The sequence below is a fragment of the Sus scrofa genome, chromosome X, assembly GCF_054392235.1.
Source record: "Sus scrofa isolate SSC_HxYL_T2T_F1_AM1 chromosome X, Sscrofa_HxYL_maternal_Yorkshire_Landrace_v2.0, whole genome shotgun sequence".
NCBI classification, from domain to species: domain Eukaryota; kingdom Metazoa; phylum Chordata; class Mammalia; order Artiodactyla; family Suidae; genus Sus; species Sus scrofa.
The window spans coordinates 88,379,588-88,396,677 of NC_139401.1; the positions used below are offsets into that span (position 1 = coordinate 88,379,588).

The window sequence follows — 17,090 nt, forward strand, 5'->3', positions numbered from 1 at the left end:
TTGCTACCTTCCCACTAGGAGGAGCCATAGGAACAAGATTGAAAATGCTGGCGCTTTGGTTGTCAAGCGACAGTTTATGAGACATGTATCTTCCCCTTTGCTTCAAGTAGGCACTGGTCAGCACTATTTTGGAGTCCCACAAATGCATTTCAGGTCATTCCAACCAATATATCCTTTGAGCCCCTACTATGAGTAAGGTCCATGGCTAGATCCAATGAGGGACATAGAGAGAAATGACACAAAACCATGCTCTCAAGTGGCTTATAAATTAGTAGCTATTGCTGGAAAAGGGGGGGGGTCAGTAGATGAAACATGTTTTAGGACTACCTATATTAGAGCTTATAGTATGATAAATTACACAACAAATGTGAAAATAAAGTGGTAATCTACTGGATGGGGAGGATAAATCATACTTGGGTTGGGGGAGACACAGGAATTAGGAAAAAGTTCTATGGCAATTTCAGTAATGTGACTGATGGGATTTTAGGACCTATTTTTGCTGGGTGGTTTCTGAATATCCAAAAGCAGGAGCAGATGGTCTCTGCCCACTATAAAAAGTGTCCAGGAGTTCCCTGGTGGCTCAGCAGGTTAAGGATTTGGAATCGTTACTTCTGTGGCTCAGGTCACTGTTGTGGCGCAGGTTCAAACCCTGGCTGGGGAACTTCCACATGCCAAGGACACAGCCAAACCCAAAGTTTCCATATGCCAGGCACCTGAGTCCAGTGGATGCCTTGGGAGACCCAGTGACCGCCCACCCCACCCCTCACCCCAGAGCTGGTCCTCCATAATAGAAAAGGGAAGACTATGGCTTAGATGGCTGTAATGGTTAATTTTAATGAATCAATTTGAAGGGTGTTTTGGGTGAGATTAACATTTAAATCAGTGAATGCTGAGTAAAGCAGTTTTCCCTCCATCATCTGAGTAGGCCTCATCCAATCTGCTGAACGCCTGATAAGAACAAAAAGATCAGCCTCCCTAAGCAAGAGGGAATTCTTCAGAAAGCTGCCTTTGAACTTCATCTGGACCATAGGCTCTCATGGGTCTCCAGCCTGCTGGCCCACAGTACAGATTTTGGACTTGCCAGCCTCCACAATCATATTGCCCAATTCCTTATAATAAATATCTTTCTCTCTATATATATGTACATATTGTTGGTTCTGTTTCTCCACAGAACCCTAATACAATGACTCTTGGCATGCAGCAGGCAGCTCAGATTCATATATAAGAGGAGCATATGATAATAGAGTTTAGTAACTACACCATTTTTTATCATATGTGGTCTTACTCTAACATGAGCTAAACAGAAATTTTTTTTTTTAGCTGCACCTGCACCATGCAGAACTTCAGGGGCCATGGAGCGAAACCGCGCCACAGCAGTGACAACAATGGATCCTTAATCTGCTACACCACCAAATGAACTCCAAAACATTTCTTTAAGCACAATCATTTTCCACCCAGGAGAAGTTCAGTCCCTAGGGGTATAAGAGAGCCCAGCCCAAGGAAGCCCTTTCACCTACAGTGAACTTTGAGAGGCAGAAAAACTTAATATCAATATCATAGTTCAACTGTTTATTAGCTGTGTGTGTATATAGGCAAGGTTCTCTAAGGTTAAATTTCCACATCTGTAATATGAGAGTGTTCATACCTACAACACATAAATAAGATAATGTACATGAAGTATTTGGTGTGTGGAAGGCATGCTCTATTTTTTTTTTAATTGCCCATATATCCACCACCTACCTTCTACAATTTACTTTTCTTTTTCTTTTTCTTTTTTATCACCACACCCAAGGCATACCAAAGTTCTGCGGCCAGTGGCTAAATCTGAGCCACAATTGCAACCTGCACTACAAGTGCAGCAACACCAGATCCTTAACCCACTGCACCAGGCTGGGTATTGAACTCACACCTCCTCAGTAACCCAAGCCACTGCAGTCGGATTCTTAACCCCCAGCACCACAGCAGGAACTCCTACTCTTTTTTCTCTTTAAGCCCTCCTCTTTAAGTTTCAGGTCCCACAATACTTGGATGCATCCCTGCTCTGGCCTCTACTTGCCAAGAAAGTCAAACTCAAATTGGTTAAATTACTAGATAATAAGAAATCTTATCATAACCCCCCTTCTCTTTGGGATATTTGCATTTTAGTAAAGATCTTTGGAGAGGCTGAAATCTTCAACATCTAAAGAATAAACTCCCAACAGAGGAAAATACTGGTAAATGCCAAGCATTGGACGGAAGAGAGGTTCTTATCAACACCCCCACAACCAAATTGGATTTGCAGCAGACCATCTGCCTTCTGGTGAGGCTAGCCATGACTACCAGCTTCAGAACCTGCTTAAGGAAGTTCATTAACATTTAGCAACTTGTACCTGATATCCCTTCCTCCACCTTGCAAAAGACTAAGGAAACAATGTGGAGACAGGCTTAATGAAATGATATTCTCAACTGGGAAGTTTGCCTGCAGCCAACGATGACTTCCTTGCAAAGGAAAAGGAGCAGCCATGTCCAGCAAGTATAAATTAACTGGATGAGAGGGTGATCCGTGTTCTGAACAGATGTCTCAGCACACTGACATGAATTCCGACAAATGAAACATACCACCTCACAAGTTAAACTCTTAATTAGGAAGAATTCTGTCTGTGAAAGGTGACTAGGGAAGGGAAGAAGACTGTGACATTTGTAAATTCTCAAAAGGAAAAGTATTTCCAGACCTACAGATTTGAATGATGAAAAATGGACTTTTAAGTAGTGCCTTTTAATGTAAACAGATGATTTTTTCTTTGTGTTGGAAAAACATGGGAGTTCCCATTGTGGCTCAGTGGTAATGAACATGACTAGTAAACATGAGGACATGGGTTCAATCCCTGGCCTCATTCAGTGGGTTAAGGATCCGGCGACATTGCCATGGGCTGTGGTGTAGGCTGGCAGCTTCAGCTCTGATTTCAACCCCTAGCCTGGGAACTTCTATCTGCTGCAGGTGCAGCCCTAAAAAGCCACAAAACAAAAACAAAAACAAAACAAAACTGAAGGAAGGAAGGAAGGGAGGGAGGGAGGAAGAAAAATGCAATCGCTGAGAGAGAGCTGAGTACAGAAAGAACACTTCGGAATTTAAAAATAATATTTTAGAGTTCCGTGGTGGCCTTATGGTTAAGGATTCCATGTCGTCATTGCTGCGGCTTGGGTTCTATCCCAGGCCAGGAAATTTTGCATGCTGCACAGGTGCGGCCAAAAAATTAAAAATTAAAATAATGTTTTATGGCACCTCAAGGAAAGAAATTCATTTGAATTTCAGAAGTAAATTGTATGGAAACTCATTGCTATTGTTTAGGTTTTGTTTGAAATTAGATTTGGGTTCCTATAAAGACTGATAAAGAACATGTCAGGATGATCAGTGGCCCAAGTCTGTCTTCCTTCCCACTGTGGCCACCATCCTAGTACCCTAGTAGTTGAACTTGCCTGAAACAGTGCAAATCCAACATCTCAGTTTTAGGATGTTGTACTGATGTGCCGTATTACCTCACAGACCTTAACAAATTAAATTACATTATTCGTGCTCTGCTCATTCTAAAGCAGATCTACTTTTCCACATTCAAAAAAATAACATGAATGCACAATTAGCAGAATGTATATTTTAAATTGTATGTCTATTAAGGCAGCTCAACAGAACACTAATGTCTGCCAAGATATTATCCCCACTTCACACACTTACAAATCTTCAAAGAGTCAGTGGTCGAATAAGTTTGGAAAAGAGGGTATAACCTATCTCCATCTAGGAAAGTCACATTTCACATCATCATAAGACATATTATGATAAGTTATGCAGTAAAGATATCTATTTAACCTCTCTTAACATAGGTCTCTTGCGCTAACATCCCATTTACGCTCACTTCCCCAGGTTTGCTCCTTGACATTCAGATGGTTTGGTATTTGTCCACTGGTACAATGTGTCACAGCTGTGGTACAAGAAGGCTCTCAACTTCTGTTGCAGCCCCAAGGAGCTCTCCAAGCCTTTCTCAGCTTCCACACCAGGAAAGAAGGATCAGAGCAGAGATCACTAATTTACATAGAATTCCCTTATGCCCAACATCACATAGCCACATGATAGCTAGATGCAGCTTTCTGAACTGCCTGTAGATAGAAAACAGATTGTTTTTCTGTGGGAGGGAAAACCCATAGGAGAGGGTTTAAGAAAAGGTCAATGGTTTAATTTGTATTAGAAAAACTATATAAAATGTAGAATTGAGAATTATGGATCAGGAGAGGGATTTTCCAGTCCAAACATCTATTATCCTGCTTCTTATGATATAACCAAACCAATGTTATGGCTTTCAGTTATGAAAAGGAGAACAAGCTAACCTACCAGTTGCTAATCAGAGCTGAGAAGACCAAATGGAAAACACTGAGCAGTAAGCCAATTAGCCCTTCACCATTTATTAAAAATCAATAGCCAAATCTGGATCAATTTCAAAAGCAGATGAATAAAGAGCAGTATCACACTTGCTCCTGTTTTTACCCTAGTCTTTTCAAAATTCAACTCCTGAACATTTGGCTCAGCAATCCTGACACTGATTCTACCTTTGGACTTGGTGTTTGTTTGTGCTGCTCTCAATGTTTGAACTCTAACTTATCATCCACAAACTTCTACTTGGATCGCCAACCCTCCAACCCTCAATTCATTTTCTCTTGAGCAGGAAATGCACAGCTTCAGCTCAAAGCACATAGTACCCAATTCTCACAGTTTCCCATCTCACCCAGCCTTGCCATACGCTCCCCCATGACAAACTTCAAGGCAAAAACAGGAGGATGGTCAAAATGTTATTCTATAAGAATGCTGTTTTAGGAACAGCCCACCTAAAATTATAGTCAGATTTGGAGAGGGAGTCTGGAGAATCACTTTGGGAATTAAGTCAACAAAAGCAAGGAGGGGACAATTTAATGGTGTCAAGCTCTAAACTAGTGGTTCCCAATCTAGGTAGAAAAATACTGACTAGTTTTTACAAACAGCTTGTCAATCCATGTGTATACTAATCTGCTAACTGAATAATAATATATGCTACTATTTTTTTTATTTCCCAATACATTTTTTTCCTACTGTACAGCATGGTGACCCAGTTACACATACATGTATACATTCTTTATTCTCACATTATCATGCTCCATCATAAGTGACTAGACATAGTTCCCAGTTCTATGTGCTACTATTTTTTAACACATACACAAGATTTCATGGTTATTAACAAAGGGCAAATTAATTAAAATAATACTGATTTAAAAGACGCTATATGACATTATAAAAGAAAAATAGAAAATGAAAGCTATTTTCATGGAGGCAAGGGTGAAAAGAGGATAGTTCTAAGAACTATTTTGATACATATAAGCAATCTTCATCCTTGAAATCTGGAGCAGCACTGCTCTAATCCTAATGGCAAAGGTCAACTATTTAACAAATGCATTATCTGATAGACTCATAAACAGACATTATGCAAAAATGTGAAAAAATGTACTTTAGACTTAGTACAATGAAAAGGATGAGAAACAAAGTGCAATTTTGTTTTAAAGAAACTGAGGCCATAAGGCTCCTTATATGATATATGGTAAAAATTGTTAAAAAGCTACTAGTAGGAGTTCCTGTCATGGTACATTGGAAACGAATCTGACTAGGAACCATGAGGTTGCGGGTTTGACCCCTGGCCTTGCTCAGTGAGTTAAGGATCTGGTGTTGCCATGGGCTGTGGTGTAGGTCACAGACATGGCTCAGATCTGGTGTTGCTGTGGCTCTGGCCTAGGACAGCGGCAACAGCTTGGATTAGACCCCTAGCCTGGGAATCTCAATATGCTGTGGGTGGAGCCCTAAAAGGACAAAAGACAAAAAAAAAAAAAAAAGCTACTTCTACAATTTCATAATTAAACAATCATTTCAAAGAAATGTATTCAAGTTGCTATGACAACTCTAAGGCTAAATTTGCAATTTAGGCAAGTAAAATCTAGATTTTCTATTTAATACTTTCCAAATATTATTTATCCCTATAAACATCATTCATATGTAATGGCTCAATTTTCACTGTTAGTTTTTGAGAACTCCACTATCTTTTCTGATTATTTCTGGAAACATTCTCATTAACCTGGTACCTTGTGATTTATTATACATTTCTTTCCTGGCATGAGGTCACCTGCAATTGCAATGACAGGCTCTTATATATAAACTTATAAATCTCTGATTCTAGATTTCTGTTTCAAACCCTGTCCTTTCTTTTATGAGCCTGGTTTCTTTTAATGAAAAACTAAAAAGAAAAAAGGAAAAAAAAAAAAAACACCCTGAATCTGCAAGGTGAATAAACAAAGAGGGAAAAAAAAGTGAGAAAATGAGAAAGAATAGAGAACGTGTCAGAAGAATAAATTACAGTAGATAGAAGATTTTTTTGACTCTACAATCATGCACAGACACAATTCAGTAATAATAAGGGAGGGATTTTTCACGCATGCATATAAAGTATGCATGTACTGTGGTTACCATTGTAATTTATACTATGCATGAAGGTTAAACAGTAGAGCATAGCTTTCTAGAAATTACACTTATTTTACCTAAAAACAAATCTCTAAATATATTTCATCACAACTCATTTTAGACTCACACGAAAATCCTAGCTCCATGAAAAAGCAACATATAACAGGTACTTCACTAAAAGGCAGTCCTGTTAATTTTTTTTCCTGTTTTCCTTTTTGCTAAACCTTTGTTGTTAAATAGAAATTAGGGAGTTCTTGCTGTGGTGTAATGGGATTGGCAGTGTCTTGAAAGCTCTGGATTGCAAGTTCAATCCCTGGCCTGGCACAGTGGGTCAAGGATCCGGCATTGCCGCAGCTACGGCTGAGGTTGTGACTGCAGCTCAGATCTCATCCCTGGCCCAGTAACTCCATATGCCACAGGGAACCCAAAAATGAAAAAAAAAAAAGAGAGAGAGAGAGAGAATTTAGACCAAAAATACCATTTACAAAGAAAGGAAGCCATTGATTTGTAAGCTATAAAGGTTAAAATACTTCTGTGAAACATTCCCCCAGAAGCTTTGTAAGTAATACTTTTCTCCAAAATTTTATGACAGCTGGTACAGCATGAAACCTTTTTATATCTCCTAAATAAAAATGACTAATTTGACTTATTAGCACTGATTCTCTGGAGACAGAGCTAAGAGAGTCCCTGCAGATTTATCTGGTTCTTATTATATTTCAACAATGTCTGCTTTTACACAAGAAACAATTATGCTGGCCATCTGTCTGCAAATATCTGTGAAGAAAATTACAAACTATACCTTTATGTGTACTTGAGGTATCTTTTTAAAATTGAGCATTTTGGGTGACTCACATTACAAAACTCCTCAGAGTGATATGGTATTACCTACTAGAGTGAGGAGATGGCATCTCCATAGTGGATTTAAAATAAAAGAATCACTGAATGGTAGAGCTAGAAAGATTCTCAGAGACTTCTACTGTCCAACTCTTTCCTTTTAAAGCTAAAAACCTGAAGCCCAAAGAAGTAAAACAACTTGACTATGCCTACAATGTTATTTTCCAAGAGAGACAAAACTAGAAATCAAGTTTTCTGAAAACCCATCCAGTGTTATTTGCATTAAACCCCCCAGCCACATCCCACTGGGAGCTCCTCCTCTCTAGAGAGACACAACTGGAGCTATAGCCTATGATGCCCAGAAATTTGAATCAGGTCCAAAGGTCCACTAAGAAAGAGGATTCTATCTCATACAGCACCAATGAGGTGACAGAGGGCTCTAGCCACTTCTATTGGGGTAACTGCTCACTAGATATTCCAAACAAGAACTAGGCTCTAAAACATTCCGTCTATCATGAGAGCCTAGTGTCCATTCTGTTCAGCCAAAGACCACCAAGAACACACTTCTAAGTGGAACAAGTTAGGCACATTACTTGTTGCGGTGAGGGAAGACATACATCAAAGGGAACATCTCAGGAAGAGAGTATTAGAACAAATTACAGGATTTGGAAGCAGGCTATGCAATTTGGGGGAGGGTCTAAGGAAGCAAAGATTCCCTCTAGATTGGAAGCTATCAGAAGGCAGGGCAATTCTACAATTCCTGCTGTGGTGGAGTAGGTTAGTGATCTGGCTTGTCTCTGTGGAGGTGCCAATTCAATCCCTGGCCTAGCACAGTGGGTTAAAGATCTGGTGTTGCTGCATCTGTGGCATGGGTCACAGCCCAGGGCTCAGATTCAATTCCTGGCCCCAAAACTTCCATATGTCATGGGGGCAGGCCAAAAAAAAAAAATGAAAAACAAAAAACAGGGCAATTCTATGATTAGATGTCTCAATGAATCTTATCTATAGGGTGGGTGAGCTGGATTCAGAGGATGGGGCAGATGAAAAGATCCATGACTCCTAGGTGCCAATCTTGTCTAGCCTGAGTCACTGTAAAGGAAACTTTGGAAATCTGTTTTTACAAAAATCAAACAATTGGATCAAAGCAGCATTTCCTATCTACTAGTGCCATAGTAACTGTAAATTGGAAAGCAAGATGAATTTGACACCTGGAAGAATTTGGTTTGAGTCCTGGTACTGCTTCTTGATAACTATGAGACTTGGTAGATAAGTGATTCTGACACACTCAAAGCAAAAAGGATTGAATAAGATAATGTAACTTGTCTCAAAAGAACGAAAACTGGGCCATCCCGAATTGCTGGCTCTTCCCCAGTTTTTCAGTCCTAAAGAATGTTTCTCTTGACAAGTGTCCCTGGCTATAACCAGCGAGTATTTACCCTCACAAACACTTCATGGGCCCTGATCACTTTTTATGTCCCCTGTTGACTCATAGAGTGGTTAGACTAACCCTTTAAGCCATGCTAAAACTTTAACTTTAACTTGATTTCAGGTTCATATGGAAAGAATATTGACTGTCAAAAATTTACAAGAATTATGAATAAGAAAAAAAAATTACCTGGTAGAGAGAATGACATGAATAAAGATAAGACTGGAATTAGCAATTGCATATAGGAAAGTCAAAGGGTAAAGTGTTCAAACTTATTGCGTTAATTCTAAAATACTGACCCTGGAGATGGGATTAAGATGGTGGAATAGAAGGACTGGAGCTCAACTTCTCTCCTAAAAACAACAAAATTCACAACTAAAGTCAAAACAATCTTCAACCAAATGGACCGGAAACCTTAAAAAAGATATCCTACTCCAGAAGACAAAGAGGAGGCCACATCAAGAGGTAGGAGGGGCGATTATGTGATACAAGCAACCCCATACCTCCTGGGTGGGAAGCCCCACAAACTGGAAACTAACTGGTTCACAGAGATTCACCTACAGGAGTGAGAGTTCTGAGACCCACATCAAACTCCCATGTGTGGGGATCTGGCACTGGGAGAAAGAGCCCCTGGAGCATCTGACATTCAAGGCCAGTGGGGCTTGTGTGCAGGAGCTCCATGGGACTTGGGGAAACAGAGACCCCATTCTTAAAAGGTGCACACAGACTTTCACGTGCACTAGGTTCCAGGGCAAGCAAAGTCTCCACAGGAATCTGGGTCAAACCTGACTGCAGTTCTTAGAGGACATACTGAGAAAACAGGGGTGAATGTGGCTTGCTGTGGGGGAAGGTCATTGGAAGCAAAGCTCTAGGGACTATTCAGCAACATGCCTTTCTCTAGAGGTGGGCATTTTTTGGGAAAATCTGCCCCACCCATCAGTCAGTGCTGAGAAGCCACAAGCCAAACAACAATCCAGGTGGGAACACAGGCCTGGCCTTCAGTAAACAGGCTGCCTAAAGACCCCTCAGGCACACAGCTGCCTCTAATCTTGCCCAGACACAAAGCCCCACCCACCAGAGGGATAGGAATCAGCTCCACCTACCAGTGGGCAGGCATCAGTCCCTCCTATCAGGAAGCCAACATCAAAGCCCCCATACCAACATCAGCCACAAGGGGGGCAGACACCAGAAGTAAGAGAGGCTACAACTCTATTATCTGTAAAAAGGTCACCACACCAAAAACCTATAAAAATGAAAAGACAGAGAACTATACCTCAGATGATGGAGAAAGAAAAAAACCCAAAAAAACAGCTAAGTGATCAGGAGATTCTCAGCCTCTAGGAAAAAGACTTTAGACTGTTGATGCTAAAGATGATGTAAGACATTGGAAATAAACTGGAGGCAAAGATGGACAACTTACAGGAAACACTGACCAAAGAGATACAAGATATAAAACTTTGAAGTTCCCGTCGTGGCTCAGGGGGTAACAAATCCGACTAGGAACCATGAGGTTGAGGGTTCGATCCCTGGGCTTGCTCAGTGGGTTAAGAATCCAGTGTTGCCGTGAGCTGTGGTGTAGGTTGCAGATGTGGCTCAGATTCCATGTTGCTGTGGCTCTGGCGCAGGCCAGTGCCCACAGCTCTGATTAGACCCCTAGCCTGAGAACCTCCATATGCCATGGGAGCAGCCCAAGAAATGGCAAAAGGACAAAAAAAAAAAAAAAAAAAAAAACCTTAAACCAGAAGAGATGCAAAATATAATAACCAAAATAAAAAATTCACTAGAAGCAGCTACCAGCAGAATATAGGAGGCAGAAGAATGATAAGCAAGGTGGAGGACAGATTTAGTGGAAATTACGGATGCAGAACAAAAAAGAGAAAAAAGATTGAAAACAAATGAAGAGAGTCTCAGAGAACTCTGGGACAATGTTAAACACACCATCATCCCTATTACAGGGGTGCCAGAAGGAGTGGAGAGAGAGAAGGGGACAGAAAACATATTCCAAGAGGTAATAGCCGAAATCTTCCCTAACATGGGAAAGGATCCTCTCACTCAAATCCTGGAAGCACAATGAGTCCCATATAAAATAAACCCAAGGAGGAATACACAGAGACACATATTAATCCAACTGATCAAAATTACAGACAAAGAGAAAATCTTGAAAGCAGCAGGAGAAAAGAAAAAAAATAACATACAAAGGAACCACAATAAGGTCATTGGCAGATATTTCAGCAGAAACTCTGCAGGGCAGAAGGGAGTGGCATGATATACTTAACGTGATGAAAGGAAAAAACCTCCAACCAAGATTGCTTTACCCAGCAAGGCCCCCATTCAGATTTGAAGGAGAAAACAAAAGCTGCACACACACACGCACACACACACACAAAGCTGCACAGATAAGTGAAGGCTAAGAGAATTCAACAACACTAAACCAGTCTTGAAACAAGTACTAAAGGAACTTCTCTAGACAGAAAAAAAAAGGCTGCAACCAGAAACAAAAATGCCACAAATGACAAGACTCACCAGTAAAGTTATATATACAGTAAAGAGATGAAATCATCCATGCACAATTTTGCCACCAAAATCAGAAATCGTGAGAAGAGGAGAATACAAATGCAGGACACTGGAGATACACTTGTAATTAAGAGACCAACAACTTAAAACAATTTCGTATATAAATATATAGACTCATATCAAAACTTCAGAATAACTGCAAACCAAAAATCTACAATTGATACACACACAAATAAGAAAAATCAACTCAAATACAACACTAAAGATAGTCATCAAACCGCAAGAGGAGAGAACAAGAAAAGAAGGGAAGAAAAAAGAGCAACAAAAACAAATCCAAAACAGTTAATAAAATGGCAATAAGAACATACATATCAATAATTACCTTAAATGTTAATGGACTAAATGCCCCAACCAAAAGACAATGACTGGCTGAATGGATACAAAAACAAAACCCATACATATGCTGTCTTTAAGAGACCCACTTCACTTCTAGGGACACATACAAATGGAAAGTGAGAGGATGGAAGAAAATATTTCAGACAAATGGGGATCAAAAGAAAGCTGGAGTAGCAATACTCATATCAGACAAAATAGACTCTAAAATGAAGAATATTTTAAGGGACAAAGAAGGAGATTACATAATGATCAAAGGATCAATCCAAGAAGAAGATATAACAATTTTAAATATCTATGCACCCAACATAGGTTCACCACAATATATAAGGCAACTGCTAACAACCTTAAAAGGACAAATCAACAATAACATAATAATGGTGGGGGACTTTAATACCCCACTTACAGCAATGGACAGATCAACTAGACAGAAAATCAATAGGGAAACATGGGCCCTGAATGAAGCATTAGACCAGATGGACTTCATAGATATTTATAGGACATTTCATCCAAAAGCAACAGAATACACATTCTTCTCAACTGCACATGGAACATTCTCTAAGACTGATCACATCCTGGGCTACAAATCCAATCTCTGTAACTTTAAGAAAATTGAAACCATATCAAGCTTTTCCAACCACATTGCTATATGACTGGAAATCAAAAACAATAAAAAAATCTGCAAAAAACACAAACACTTGGAGACTAAACAACATGCCACTAAACAACCAATGGCTCACTGAAGAAATGAAAGGGAAAAATTAAAAAAATGCCTAGAAGCAAGTGACAACAAAAATACAACACTCCAAAACCTACGGGATGCAGCAAAAGCTGTTCTAGGAGGAAAGTTTATAGTGATTGAAGCCCACCTCAGGAAACAAGAAAAAGCTCAAATAAACAAGCTAACTTTACATCTAAGGCAGCTTGAGAGAGAAGAACAGACAAGAGCTAAAGTTAGTAGAAGGAAAGAAATCATAAAGATCAGAGCAGAAATCAATGAAATAGAAACAAAGAAAACCATAGAAAAGATCAATGAAACGAAAAGCTGGTTCTTGGAAAAGATCAACAAAATTGATAACCCCCTGGCCATACTTCTCAAGCAAAAAAAGAGAGAGGACTCAAATCAATAAAATTAGAAATGAAAAAGGAGAAGTAACAATGGACATCACAGAAATACAAAGGATCACAGAGACTACTATATGCAACTCTACGCCAATAAAACGGAAAACCTAGAAGAAATGGGCAAATTCTTAGAAAAGTAAACTTTTCCAAGTCTAAACCGAGATGAAAGAGAAAAGATGAAGGGACCAACCACAAGAACTGATATTGAAACTGTGATTAAAAATCTTCCAACATACAAAAGTCCAGGACCAGATGGCTTCACAGGCAAATTCTATCAAACATTTAGAGAAGAGCTAACACCTCTCCTTCTGAAACTATTTCAAAAAATTGCAGAGGAAGGGATACTCCCAAAGTCATTCTACTTGGCCACCATCACCCTGGTACCAAAACCAGACAAAGATACCACAAAAAAAGAAAACCACAGGCCAATTTCACTGATGAACATCGATGCAAAAATCCTCATCAAAATACTAGCAAACCACATCAAACAATACATAAAAAGGATTGTACATCATGATCAAGTGGGATTTATCCCAGGGATGCAAAGGTTCTTCAATATCCACAAATCCATCAGTGCGATACACCACATTAACAAACTGAAGAAGAAAAACCATATGATCCTCTCCAGAGATGCAGAAAAAGCCTTTGACAAAATCCAACACCCATTTCTGATCAAAACCCTTCAGAAAGTGGGCATACAGGGAACCTACCTCAACATAATCAAGGCCATATATGACAAACCCACAGCGAACATCATTCTCAATGGTGAAAAGCTGAAAGAATTCCCGCTGAGATCAGGAACAAGACAAGGATGTCTGTTCTCGCCACTATTCTTCAACATAGTTTTGGAAGTCCTAGCCACAGCAATTGGAGAAGAGAAAGAAATCAAAGGAATCCAAATTGCAAAGGAAGAAGTAAAACTATCACTATTTGCAGATGACATGAGACTATACCTAGAGAATCCTAACGACTCCACCAGAAAACTGTTAGAGCTCATCCATGAATTTGGCAAAGTCACAGGATACAAAATTAATACACAGAAATCGATGGCATTCCAATATACTAACAATGAAAGAGCAGAAAGAGAAAAATAGGGAAGCAATCCCGTTTACCATCGCATCCAAAAGAATAAAACACCCAGGAGTAAACCTACCTAAAGAGACAAAAGACCTGTACTCTGAAAACTATAAGACATTGATGAAACAAATCAAAGATGGCACAAACAGATGGAAAGACATACCATGCTCGTGGATTGGAAGAGTTAATATTATCAAAATGTCCATACTACCCAAGGCAATCTACAGCTTCAATGCAGTCCCTATCAAATTACCAAGGACACTTTTCACAGAACTCGAACAAAATATTTTCAAGTTTGTTTGGAAGCACAAAAGACCCAGAATAGCCAAAGACATCCTAAAAAAGAAAAATGGAGCTGGAGGAATCAGGCTCCCTGACTTCAGACTATACTACAAAGGTACAGTCATCAAAACCATAAGGTACTGGCGCAAAGACAGAAATACAGATCAGTGGAACAGGATAGAAAGCCCAGAATTCAACCCATGCACCTACAGCCAACTCATCTATGACAAAGGAGGCAAGAAGATACAATGGGGAAAGGACAGCCCCTTCAATAAGTGGTGCTGGGAAAACTGGACAGCCACATGGAAAAGAATGAAATTAGAACACTCCCTAACACCATACACAAAAATAAACTCCAAATGGATGAAAGACCTAGATATAAGACCAGACACTATAAAACTCTTAGAGGAAAACATAGGCCAAACACTCTCTGACATAAAGGACAGCAACATCTTCTCAGATCCACCTCTTAAAGCAATGACAGTAAAGATAAAAATAAACAAATGGGACCTAATCAAACTTAAAGGTTTCTGCACAGCAAAGGAAACCCTAAATGAAAGGAAAAGACAACCCACACAATGGGAGAAAATCTTTGCAAGTAAATCCACTGACAAGGGATTAATCTCCACAATTTATAAACACCTTCTGTATCTCCATACCAAAAAAAAACAAACAACCCCATCCAAAAATGGGCAGAAGATCTAAACAGACAGTTCTCCAAAGAAGACATATGGATGGCCAAAAAACACATGAAAAGATGCGCATCATCACTCATTATTAGAGAAATGCCAATCAAATCCACTAGGAGGTACCACCTTACACCAGCCAGAATGGCCACCATCAAAAAGTCTACAAACCATAAGTGCTGGAGAGGGTGTGGAGAAAAAGGAACCCTTTGACACTGTTGGTGGGATTGTAAATGGGTGCAACCACTGTGGAAAACGGTATGGAGATGCCTCGGAAAACTACACATAGAACTACCATTTGATCCAGCAATCCCACTCCTGGGCATCTAGCCAGAGAAAACCTTGACTCACAAAGACACATGTACTCCGATGTTCATTGCAGCACTCTTATCAAACAGCCAAGACATGGAAACAACCTAAATGTCCATCGACAGAGGAGTGGATCAAGAAGAGGTGGTACATATACACAATGGAATATGACTCAGCCATTAAAATGAACGAAATACCAGCATTTTAGCAACATGGATGGACCTAGAAATTATCATGCCAAGTGAAGTCAGTCAGACAATGAGAGACCAACATCAAATGCTATCACTGACATGTGGAATATGAAAAAAGGACAGACTGAACTTCTTTTCAGAACAGATGCTGACTCACAGACTTTATAAAAATTATGGTCTCCAGAGGAGACTGTTTGGGGCATGGGGGGATGTAGTTGGGTTGTGGAATGGAAATCCTGTGTAATTGGATTGTGATGATCATTATACAACTACAAATGTGATTAAAAAAATAAAATAAAATAGAAAATAAAATAAAATATTGACCCTGGAAATAAGATGACTTTTAATAGCATTGATGGATGAAACAGTTGAAATTTATCATTAAAGTCAACACTTTGAATTGCCTATGACCTAGGAAGCTGTGGTTGACTGGGCATAAATTTTTTTCTCTGGCCTGATACAATTAGCAAAAAAAAAAAAAAAAAAAAAAGAAAAGAAAAAATCACTGAGGCAGATAACAGAAAGAGTATGCTTCATGGTCTAAGAATTCTAAAAATCTCCTTTACAGAAGGTTATGATGAAGCCTCTCCTGCCAGAAAGCAGGATGGAAATGGCATTTCTGGCAACAACTACTTAAAGGAACAGTCATTAACCTTTCCGATTGACTTTGGTCATTTGGCTACCTTGAAGCTCAGGGGAAATTTGAAAGTTTCACAAATACCACTTGACATTTTCACTTGGTGGAGTCTTGTTTACCTTTCTAACATTATTACCAGGTTCATAATAAGTAGCACTGGAGATTCTTCCCCCGTTCCTTAACAATTAGTATCCTCAAACCTCAGTTATCCAGGCACACACTTTGAGGGAGCCATCCAGATATATAACACAAAATGCCAGTCCTCTGCAGGAAAGTATTTGTTGGCATTACAACTCTACATTCCTGAGTTATAGACATCATAACAAAAGAAGCATGGGGAGTTCACATCGTGGTTCAGTGGTTAAAGAGCTCGAGTAGGAACCATGAGGTTTCGGGTTCAATCCCTGGCCTTGCTCAGTGGATTAAGGATCTGTTGTTGCCATGAGCTGTGGTATAGGTCTCCAATGCGGCTTGGATCCTGAGTTGCTGTGGCTGTGTCTGTGGGCGACAACTAAACTCCGATTGGACCCCTAGCCTGGGAACCTCCATGTGCCACGGGTGTGCCCCTAAAAAGACAAAGACAAAAAAAAAAAAAAAAAAGCATGGGCCTGGAACAGAGTTTGAGAGAAATTCTATAAAATGAGGGAAATGGAATTGCTCTGTAAGGATCATCCTGCCTCTCCTGTTCTTTGGCTTAATAACCACTTTAATGGAATATAAAGTAGAAGACAAAACAAATTGTCAAGAAAAATATAATGTCAAGAGCTTCATTAGCTCAGTTGGCTAGAATCCAGTGGTAACCACCTCTAGAGCACGGGGTCACCGATATGATTGTTTCCTGGGCCAGTGGGCTTGACATACCTTCCCTATGACTCTGACTAGCCCCCTCACACATCCTTCTTATAGATGGTGGAGGAAATAGCATGGGCGAATCAGTAAAATAAATCCTGACTGGAAGGAATAGTGTAGAAACCTACATTATCCATCTCACTATCAGGCATTTTACTAAAGAACTGTCCTTCAGATGAAAGAAACTTCGTATAAAATACAGCACTTGCCTAATTCATCTCCATTCCTGTGGCACGTTAAACACTTACAACCAGGAGACTCTTGT

The 17,090-nt window shown here is 39.7% G+C and overlaps 1 long non-coding RNA gene across 9 annotated transcripts in view; it reads right to left on the bottom strand.

Moving 5' to 3' along the window:
- The window catches only part of LOC146394699 (uncharacterized), a 759,738-nt gene that overhangs the window by 505,410 nt on the left and 237,238 nt on the right, over positions 1 to 17,090 (bottom strand). The gene's annotated exons all lie outside the window — the stretch shown is intronic.